At 38.5% G+C, this 9702-nt stretch overlaps 1 pseudogene; it reads left to right on the plus strand.

The window, feature by feature from the left end:
* Positions 1–1972: 1972 nt before the first annotated feature.
* On the plus strand, positions 1973–7987 carry LOC122404286 (annotated as a pseudogene).
* The last annotated feature ends 1715 nt before the right edge of the window (positions 7988–9702 follow it).

The raw sequence follows: 9702 nt of genomic DNA on the forward strand, positions 1-9702 counted from the left end.
TTGCCACCTTCTTGCGTGCGTACGGGCACGGTGTGGTGGAGGTTTGCCAACGGCGCCCTTGGGTCGACTTACTATTGGGCCTGACACCACGTTGCTTGATGAATCAACGTCCTATGCGCAGTGACCGTACTAGACTGGCGATCTTTGGGCGTGTTCTCACGGTTCGCTGTAAGCTGGGAGTTAAAGTTGTCCCACACTTCGACTAGAAGGTGGTAAATCCACCCAGGGTATTTTATACACCCCTGGATTGTGGGTTCCGAACCGTTTAATATTCAAGAGAGGTACGAGAATCAACCTCGATACCTTAAACACGACCTCTGATTGCAGCGATACGTGTTTTCTTTTACTTTTTGATTTTTCAGACCAAGGTGGGTCGTAGCCACTGCTGAATACCTCGGATACGATCTCTGATTACAGGGATACGAGTCTGTATTCAGGCTGAGGTGAATCGTACCCACTGCTGAAATCGAAATCTCGGATTATAACCTGCGAGATTTTACAGTCAATTAATCAATTAATCAGGTCGTGTTCCGATCTGATCTTATTAATAGGTAAGCGATTATGGAAGTATTGACGGTACCGGATGGTTTCCCTATCCGTTTTCGTCGAGACCTTCCTCGCGCTTCCGACTCTAATTTTAATTGAAATTAAATAACGTGTGTGGAAGTTAAGACGTTACCGGATGGATTGCCAATCCGTTTTTTCGTGTTAAACTTCCGTAACACGTTGGTAATTTCTCCGATAGTTCGAGTAGCTCAGAACTAGTCGGCCGTTTTGGAATTCAAAGGGGAGCGGGTTCGTATGCCCATGTGCTCGCTACCGATTCCAGATTCAAAGTGACGATCCAGCACGGTTAGTCAAATTCGGAGGGGAGAATCTCCGACTAGCGGCGCTGTAGACGAATTTGAATTCGTCTTTGTCCAACTTATTATTGTCGTACCTTCTCTTTATACACGCGCCGAAACGTTAGCTCGAAATCACGCGTAATTTCGTCGATCGCGTGATGTTTCGAAGAAATCCGTATGTGACAGTTTTTATAACCTGTCTTGTTTTCGCGTAGCGGACACGAGAGTCGAACAGTCTCGAGTCGGTTACATACGCAGAAAAACAATACCGGGTGACGAATAATATTCTACTATTCTTTTATTCATCGAATTAACGCGATATTTAAACAATTATGGTTTTGATAATTGTTCTATCTCCTTTTATGCAAAAAATAATTATTTAATTAGTATGAAAATTAATAATGTTGTACTTTGTATTTATTAAAAGCATAATTAAAATCTTTTTCGATAGTTCGATTTGACTTTGGTGGCTTTAATTTCTTTTGTTCTCTACTGTAAATTTGTTCCGTTTCATTGACGAGACTGTCTAATCTTGCGATACCTAGGTTAGAAACATGTTTTTTATTCAGAGCAATTACTACATTTCTGTGTTGGCTTTATAAAACCTTGGATAGAAAAGAGATTTATTTGAGATTTGGAAATGTAATTTTTGATTGAAGTATGCTTGTGATTATACATATAAATACGTGTACAGTTACAGGTAAACGAAACAGGAACATTGACAACACACAAACAGAAAACTGAAGAATTTTAATAAGGAGAAGAATACTGGTGATGGGAAAGAAGAGTAGCACAGACGGAAGTAGATGAAATTATGGTTAAATTGGAAATGTAAGTACGATAAGAATATGGTGGTATTTTAAATACAAAAGTGTTAATGCAAAGCATTAGAAAGTTAGAAAGAGTTGGGGGGAAATATTTATTTGTTTATCAAATCTTTGTCAATATTATTAACTATCTTGTATTAATTAATTATACGTAGACTAATTTTGCAATTGCTACGAATAGTTTGAAATTTCGATGGATGGATAACCTTTACACAACTGAATTATTGCACAGGAACAAAGCACCAGAAGAAGAAAAGAAGAAATCGCACCAAACTGTGAATAAGTATATGACAGAACAGTATGTCCGTCCAGACCCTATTAGTGTTCATGCAAGTGTATTTGAGCTGTGGACTGTTGAAGAGAGCAAACAAGACGTTGATGCTATACAGAAAACACATGCAAGGCAGATTACAATATTGTGACAAATATATCGAACTTTATAACGTCGTTTTGGAAGCTTACGCCTCCAAAGGGAACTTGGTTAAAGTAATGGAGCTCTAGAAAGTGATAAAGATGGATTCCGTCAAGCCAACGCCACAAACGTACGTTTCTAAATATATTGGATGCATTGGGAAGAATAAAAATGGGGGAAAAACAAATAGGTAATTCTCATTGTTGAAAATAATATTATGTTTAAAAATGAAAATAAACAAGTACATTTTTTCTTTTACACAGCTCTGTTGAATCTATTGAGACGAGAAATGTTTAATATATAGAATAAGTAAAACCTTTCTTTTTAGTTAATATTTGCAAGTTCGATTGGATAATTGAAGTTTATTTAAACATGAATCAAATTAATTAATTAATTTGTATTGTAGTTTTTAAAAATATTCTTTTTAGTTAAAATTCACGAGTTGGATTGACTAATTGGAGTTTGTGTTCTAAATTAGAGGCAGAAAGTGATCGGAATGGAAAATTATTGGAAAGAGACAGCGTTGACTGTTTTTGAACGGAATTTGAAGTGTTTGAAAGAAAAAGAATGCCAATCCCATAATACTTTGATGGTTTTGCACCCATTTTTGGAAGGTTTGGATACTAAACACTATACGTATACATGCTATCATGAAAGAAATTAGGCACATTGCACAGGGTTCTGAGAGTTATAGCACGCCTCTCTAAAGTTATTGTACATCAATTTGGGAAACTACATATATTCATAAGAAGTACGAGGTATGTATTTTTATATTTTTCTATGTAAAAGAAATCATTTGCTTCAAAATATTCAATTTCAAAAATATTTTTTAATAAATTCAAGAAGGATATTATACGTATAGAAAACCAATTCTAGTGGGATGTGTAAAAAAATTTCACTCTTATTCGATTTACAATTGTACATCAAATATTGTAAAGTAATATAAAAAAAAATTTGGAAGCCAAAAAGGGTATAGCCGAATAAGGGGGTCAAATGTGCCCCCAAACCGAATGGAACGAGCCCGGGGTCATTCGATAGCAAAAAAAAAATAACCCATGTGTGCAAATTTTTAACTTGAAATCTCGACCGTGGGGGTAGTAATGGGGTGAAAACGAAAATCATGTTTTTGAATTATTTCTCTTGACCTATTGAGTAAAAAAATGTAAAAAAATTCAGAGACATTTCGGGTACCGGGGCACATACTTTGGGAGATTTTCAGATTTTTTGATTGAAGAACCAGGTAGTGAAAAATAAAAAACAGCAAAAAATGCCGAAAAATGCCGATTACGTATTGAAGGAGGCCCGGAACTACTTTTATACTTTTACAGTAAACAGGTATTACTATTACTATTACTCTCAATTTTTTTCAGATTTTTCATTTTGGTGCGCCGCAGTGAAAAAAAATAAAAACCGAGTTTTTCCTCGTTTTCTGCGTATTAGAGTAACTTACACGTTGAATTTTTATGCATCCTTCAATATATAAGTGTTTTGTAGACTGTTTAATGTTTCTACACTAAGCAGAATTACATAACAATTGAAACAAATAAAATAAAGCCAACCGTTAAGCGCAATATATCCTAGAAAATCAACGATATTTTCAACGGCGTCGATGGGGCAGTTGGTAGAGTGTCTGACTGCTGAACCGCTGCAAGTTTTTTTACCATAGGTTCGAGTCTCTCTTCTGGACTTAGGATTTTTTTTCCTTCATTATTTTTTTTTTCAAATTCTAACTATATAACAATGCTTTATATTTATTTATAAATGTTCTGAAAGCATTTTACAAATATTTTAACCTGAAATATGTATAAATATAGTTTTGGAGTGTTTTTTGCATTTTTATTTTTTTTGTCAACCACGATTATTGTTTAACATCTCTTACACTGAAATTAATGTGAAATGTTAGTTTTCAAATCTCTTACCTTTGACTATTGTGAATGGATCGGCGCAGAAGATTGTATATTGGCTTACTATTACTTCTTCTCGCCCTTCGATCAAGCAGATCTTTCCTTCTTTTTCTCTTTCTTTGATAAATATGAATGTTTGCTACGGCTTCAGTATCTAACGTAGACATGTAAGGGCCATTCCACGCCAAATCTATTAACCCACTCTCTGCCAATGATACTTTTTTCTAATAAACCCATTTTTAAGTACCAGTTTGATCGTTTCATGCTTATTTTTGAATGAAGTATCATTGCTCGATGGAAACCACGGGAAGGTGGTGGGCTTCTTCCATCAGGAGAGGCGAAGGATGGGTTAGAAGTGATTACATGGATCGGATGAGAGTAAATGGCGGACATAAGTGTTGGAAATAAAAAAAAGCATGGCTCAATCTTGGTCGCTGTCGACGTTAATTACGGGATTTACTTGTTCGATATTAAATAATTTACTCAGAATTTCTGCAGGACGTACAATTCGTGAAAGGTACCGAACATGCGATAAATAATAAATTATTGCTGCGACATGTGAACAGCAACCGACAGTACGGTTACCATTCGCACATTCGCAACAATAGCGTTTAATCCCGGAGTAACCAATTGAATTTGGTACGTAGTTAATGTAACATCTATATGTTTTACTATTGATGTGACGCGATCTCACTTCACATTTAATAATATTTTTTGTCTGCTTATGGCAACGAACAATTATATTATTATCTTCATCCATAACTTCCGCTAAGTAAGATATGGCTTGTGATAATTGGTATGTTCCCGAAAATAGAATTTTTTCCCCGTGGTTTCCATCGAGCAATGATACTTCATTCAAAAATAAGCATGAAACGATCAAACTGGTACTTAAAAATGGGTTTATTAGAAAAAAGTATCATTGGCAGAGAGTGGGTTAATAGATTTGGCGTGGAATGGCCCTTACATGTCTACGTTAGATACTGAAGCCGTAGCAAACATTCATATTTATCAAAGAAAGAGAAAAAGAAGGAAAGATCTGCTTGATCGAAGGGCGAGAAGAAGTAATAGTAAGCCAATATACAATCTTCTGCGCCGATCCATTCACAATAGTCAAAGGTAAGAGATTTGAAAACTAACATTTCACATTAATTTCAGTGTAAGAGATGTTAAACAATAATCGTGGTTGACAAAAAAAATAAAAATGCAAAAAAACACTCCAAAACTATATTTATACATATTTCAGGTTAAAATATTTGTAAAATGCTTTCAGAACATTTATAAATAAATATAAAGCATTGTTATATAGTTAGAATTTGAAAAAAAAAATAATGAAGGAAAAAAAATCCTAAGTCCAGAAGAGAGACTTGAACCTATGGTAAAAAAACTTGCAGCGGTTCAGCAGTCGGACACTCTAACAACTGCCCCATCGACGCCGTTGAAAATATCGTTGATTTTCTAGGATATATTGCGCTCAACGGTTGGCTTTATTTTATTTGTTTCAATTGTTATGTAATTCTGCTTAGTGTAGAAACATTAAACAGTCTACAAAACACTTATATATTGAAGGACGCATAAAAATTCAACGTATAAGTTACTCTAATACGCAGAAAATGAGGAAAAATTCGGTTTTTATTTTTTTTCACTGCGGCGCACCAAAATGAAAAATCTGAAAAAAATTGAGAGTAATAGTAATAGTAATACCTGTTTACTGTAAAAGTATAAAAGTAGTTCCGGGCCTCCTTCAATACGTAATCGGCATTTTTCGGCATTTTTTGCTGTTTTTTATTTTTCACTACCTGGTTCTTCAATCAAAAAATCTGAAAATCTCCCAAAGTATGTGCCCCGGTACCCGAAATGTCTCTGAATTTTTTTACATTTTTTTACTCAATAGGTCAAGAGAAATAATTCAAAAACATGATTTTCGTTTTCACCCCATTACTACCCCCACGGTCGAGATTTCAAGTTAAAAATTTGCACACATGGGTTATTTTTTTTTGCTATCGAATGACCCGGGCTCGTTCCATTCGGTTTGGGGGCACATTTGACCCCCTTATTCGGCTATACCCTTTGAATTGGATTTCGCAATTGTTTCACATTTATAAATATGTTTGGAAACTGTTCTATTTGAAATTAATTTACAAAAAAACAATTCTTCGTCTATAATTTGTACGTATTGTTTAATTACTATTTTTCACAATGATAACTTCTAGACACAAGTAAAAGAACAGACTGGAGTACTGGACAAAATAGCAAGTGTCTACCAAAAGTACCTAGAATATGGTATTTACATCCGGAATGCTTTCCAAAATTAAAAAATCTCAATAATCGTACCGTGTGGAAGAACTTGAAACTTGAGGAAGAGAAACACGGAACATCTATGTATAAACACCGCCAGTATAAATTATTGGAAGTCATTAGAAGCGATAACGGATGTTGGAAAATTTTTGTACAATATTATTTTGAACGATATAATACTTAAACCCGATATGTTGCGAAAGGCCAAGACGTTACAGGATCGATTCCTGCTTTTTACAAGCTATTCAGAAACAAAGGAAACTATTTAATGGAACAGGTTTGTAAATTAAGAAATGTTATTTTAAAAATTATTCTTTTGGATCGACTAATGGTACGTGAGTGAGACATGTTTTTTATAATTTAGAACATTAATTACTGATTAAACCCCATCCTTTTGTGTCGAAATTGTACAAAGAGGCGCAAATTGAAACCCTGACGTTCAATTTAATTCAATTTTTCTGCCTTCTAGTTGCCCATCGCGCCCTTCGCGGACTTCGATTCACTGCGGAGGATTTCTTTTGACAAGAACGGATTTTGTACGAATTACAGACCAAACAGTGAGCTTATATTTTTAATTAAGCTAGGTTCGAGGAAAGCGGTAGGTACAGTTTGGAAAATTTTTTAATAATAGTTTGGGTAGTATTAGTAGTAGTATTAATAGTTTGGATGGTGGATTTTATAGAGGAAAATAACTTTTATGGTAGATTTTGAAAGGTAGAACAATTTATATGAAGCCAAATAACACTTAAGATTGTAATATTAGGCGAGAAAAATGTTTAATTTACTGAATGTTTCTTGGTACAAGCTTCAAAAGACACCATTTATACACAGTTATATCCAATATTCGACTCGTTAAATCAGCTCAGTTCAATTCCTTGAGTTATTAATTCCGCTATACTTGACATAGTCATGAAGGTAATAATCATTTATTTTTCGATTATTAATAATACATTGAAAAGAAAAAAAAATTATATAGTAAACGATGTGTTTTTTCTATCGTTTAGATATTCCAGGATGGTGGCTCTGTGGAATTATGTCTTCCACAATCAGTTTCCAAGTTAAGTCCTCCACCAACTACTATTAGTAGAGATGCAACTCCAGAAGAGAAACGAAGCACAGCGATAGCAATGGCCAAATATGTATAGGCAAAAGAGGTACGAAACGTATTCGCTGTGGTGTGATTTGCTCTACAGGCTTTCGTTAGTCAATCATATGTGAGTTTCTAATTTATTTATAGAGAAATCACTAAATTGGGATGTTTTCAAATCTAATTCTGGGTCATTGTGAAACCATAAAAGTTTATTTGAATCGCACTTTTCTATATTTATTGTTTTGTTGTTGTTGTTGTTGTTGTTGTTTCAAGTTGAGAGACAAGGTATTCTGAAAGTAAGTTATATTGGAAGTTCAAATTATTTTTCTAGGAATAGTGTTTCTTTTCTCCCATTTTATACAACCTTTTTAAGTAAGTTGTAATTAGGAAATTTCTAAAGTCGAGAAAATTGTCTGGTTGGTGATATTATAAGTATTGTTGCGACGGACTGAAGATGCATCGTTGCGGCAACGTGAAGACTGTTCCGCAACGATGTGAAGCTGCTCCTTCGAACGAGCGGAAGCGAGAGCCCGTTCCTTCCGGTTGCCAGAGGAACCGGCAACGATTCAAAAGATGACAACTACGTGAGACCTCATAGAGAACTGACGTACTAAAATTGTGCTCTGTTTAAATAAAAAGCTTACTCTTGTTGATTAGTTCGTGTTCCTAGTGTTACGTTAATTTGTTCCGCGATAAAATGAGTTGTGCGAGAAACACCCCGTTCCGGCGCAACAATATGATATTATTAAAATATTGAAATTGAAATATCTTCGAAACCGTTGACGATGTTAAACAGTGTTTCGGTTAAAAATTGAATGGTTTCAGGCAATACATAACTAGATGCGAGTAACTTTTTTCTAAATAGACGTGTAGAGTACATACAAAAGTCAACTTTGTTCTCCCAGATGGAATTATACATATATATTTTTTTTAATACATCATTAGGTACAATTCTGAACCATTTATGGGAAAAAATCATGTTAAAAATTGTATAAGTTTTCATGTTACAAACTTTCCAGTTCTCTACTTGTTCCGTATTAAACCCCATTCAAACCCAATTTAAGTTCTACCTAATCCCCAAACTTTTTGATCAACTCTAGTCCAATACTTCTCTTTTTCTAACCATTGTCACGGGACTTCCGATCGGAAGACCGCGTGATAGGTTTCGCCGAATCAGTTGGTACGCCGGGTGATCGCTCCTAAAGGCTGGGGGTATAACTGGCCCTGCGCTAGTTTCGCTCGCTGGTTTCTGGCCCGCTGGCCCGCAATGGGAAGGCGGAAATCGGGAGGAGGAGTTGGCGGTGCCGAGAGGTTGCGAACGCACTCCCCTCTACCCCGGCAGGTTAGGGCGGCGAGGAAGGCCTCGTAGCCGCGACCTGCTACCTCGCACCTTCGCGGCCAAGGGAAAGGCCGCGAAGGTGCGACCAGGGCGCCCCCCTAAAACGGCAGCAGTGACGCTGACCGTTCCTCAGGGGGGCGACCTGACACTCGCGGGGGCGATGCAGCTCGCCAGGGATAATATATCCCTGGAGGAGCTCGGCATCGCTTCCGTGAGGGCGAAGAGGGCCGTGACCGGGGGTCTCCTGCTGGAGATCCCTGGTCCAGAGGGCGGCGAGAAGGCGGACCGACTCGCCCAGAGGCTCCAGGAGCAGCTGGGCGAGCGGGGTGTCCGAGTTGCCCGGCCCATGAAGCGCACAGAGATGCGCATATGTGGGTTGGACGACTCGGTCACCGCGCAGGAGGTGTCCTGTGCATGACGGTGGCGGTCCATAAGACCGAGGTGATAGCGTTCCATTCACCTCGGCAGGATCCGCCACCCCCTCTGATCCGCGTGGGTGAGGCTAATATCGAGGTGAAGCCCCAGATGAGGTATCTGGGGCTGATCCTCGATAGCCACTGGCGCTTCGAGGAGCATTTCCGCTGCCTGGTCCCCCGGCTGGAGAGGATGGTCGGGGCTTTGGGCCGGATTCTGCCCAACCTGGGGGGCCCGGCGGGCCGAGTTCGCCGCCTCTATGTGGCAATGGTTCAGTCGGTGGTCCTATACGGGGCCCCCGTCTGGGCGGACGACCTGGCGGCCTCCCGGCGCGGCATGACTATGCTGCGTCGGGTGCAGAGGCGGATGGCTCTAAGGGTCGTCCGCGGGTACCGGACCGTGTCACATGAGGCGGCGACGGTTCTTGCGGGGATGCCGCCCATGGATCTCCTCGCGCGGTCGCACGCGATGATGTATCGTCACCGCGTCGACCGTCGCGCGGGGGTGGGGGCGGTCCCGGGTGTGCAGGAACCTGCTTGGGGCGAGTTGAAGCGCCAGGCCCGGCAGTCCGTGGTG

Source organism: Colletes gigas, unplaced genomic scaffold (assembly GCF_013123115.1).
Source record: "Colletes gigas isolate AHSC1104 unplaced genomic scaffold, ASM1312311v1 Colletes_gigas_Sc00152, whole genome shotgun sequence".
Classification (NCBI taxonomy): Eukaryota; Metazoa; Arthropoda; class Insecta; order Hymenoptera; family Colletidae; genus Colletes; species Colletes gigas.